The sequence below is a fragment of the Colobus angolensis genome, unplaced genomic scaffold, assembly GCF_000951035.1.
Source record: "Colobus angolensis palliatus isolate OR3802 unplaced genomic scaffold, Cang.pa_1.0 Scaffold27, whole genome shotgun sequence".
In the NCBI taxonomy this organism is placed as follows: domain Eukaryota; kingdom Metazoa; phylum Chordata; class Mammalia; order Primates; family Cercopithecidae; genus Colobus; species Colobus angolensis.
Genome location: NW_012115932.1, coordinates 3,702,977 through 3,704,902, shown reverse-complemented (window position 1 = coordinate 3,704,902; position 1,926 = coordinate 3,702,977).

Below are 1,926 nucleotides of genomic sequence, written 5' to 3'. Positions count from 1 at the left end.
AGATCGCGGGTCACCCACCCCCTAGGCGGCCCGCTGGCGTTATTTTCCCCGCTAGTCACTCTTCCCTGTCAAAGGTGAGTTGGGGGCTGCTTACCTCTAATCGGGGCTCCTGGAGTCAGGCCCCGGATTTAACGGGATATGCAAATTGTCCGGCACCTAAAAGAGGGAAAGAGAATTGTAGGGTTAGGCAGGTGGGAGGGACTTGAGTCGGATCTGAGGCCAGCACTCATCCTTCATCTCGCTTCCCTCGCCCCGTGCAAACTCTTTGGCCCCAGTAAAATCCGGCTTCTCTTCATCTTTTCATTCGCTCAGGCATTCACTCATTTATTCAGCCGATGGTTACTGAGTCTCCACTCTCTGCCCTGGCTCTAGGCGCTGTGGACATAGCAACTGAACAAAATAGACGGACTCCTGCCCTCTAGGAGTGTACCTTCTCCCGACAGAAGACGGATAGTAAACTAAATAAGCAAACGATGAGGTGTGTAATGTGATGACAGGTGTTAGGCTGAAAATAAAGTAAGGAGAGAGAAATACAGTGAGGCGTTTGTAGGGTGGATTTGAAATGTTAAGTGGGTACTTGGGATGTCACTGAAGTGATATTTGAGGAAACCTGAAGGGAACTGAGGAAGGAAGCGAGCTGCTATCTGGGAGTGGGGGTGAGGGAGGTCAGAGACCTGGGGAAGGGACGTAGAGTATCTTGGTTATTTGTTGAGTTTTTTCCTTTCTGTCTGAGATCAATGTTGGACATTCAGTCAAAGGGATGCACTCCCAAAGGTGGGTGAACGGTACTTAGAAGAGAAAGTATGGGGAAAAAAAGAAAGAAAGAAAGAAAGAAAGAAAGAGAGAAAGAGAGAGAGAGAAGGAAGGAAGGAAGGAAGCCAAAGAACTTTATGTTAGTTCACATTTATCCAACAATTATTATGTCCTAGACAGTGTGCTGAGTTCTTTTTGCTTTTTCTCATGACTCTCATGAGATAAAGAATATACTCTGCATCATTTCTATTTCATGGATGGGACACCAAATTACGGGGAAGTTTAGCTGTTTGCCCAAGTTCACAAAGCCATGGAGGAGAGCTGCTGGGAACTGAACCCAACTGTGGGGTCTCTCCCAAAGTTGGATACTCAGCTACTGTGTCACACTTTTCCCCCTGGGGCAAAGTAGGGGATGGAACCACTGTTGTAGATGGAGCTGCCTTTTGAGTAGTTAATTTTGGGGACTGAGTCACTGGTGCTGGGCAGGAACTCCCATGAATTGAGCGCTTACTGATAGCCATGCATTTACTCATTTTCTTTGACTCTTTACAATTCTTTGAGAGAAGCATAACCATTGTTCATTGACAGATGAGAAACAGTGGTTCAGAGAGAGTCAGTTGATTCCTGAGGTCATAGGCTAGCAGATATATGGCAGAGCAATGGGCAGTGGCAGCTGGAGATTGAAAAGTAAAGCCTGATACCTTCTTTTACTCCAGTTCACAAGCCTGCATCTTGGGTTTCTCATCTTCTGCTCTTGATAGTCATTATAACTTGATATTCACAGGTCGGGAAATCAGAAGTCACTCAGGGTGACTTACATCTAAGCTTCTCAATGTAGAGGTAAGTTCTTAACCTCTTTTTATTTTTATTTTTTGAGAAGGGAGGCAGGTGGTTATCACACACCTTTCAAAGGTTTTAATTTACTCCCAGCAAAATGCACAGACTCCACAAATGTGCAAAATACACAATTTCAGGAGGCTTCCCTCGGGTTAAGAAATCTGTGGTAGAGACAGCCCTGAAAATAGATTTTTTTTCTATTATAATTAAACTGCCCTAAGCTGTATTTGAAGATTTGAAAATAAGAGATTCACAAGTTTATAATGATTTAGATCTTCAGACACTCTCAGAACCCTGGTTTGCTTATCTTCCCATGTTGGAGGTGGTGTACTAGGG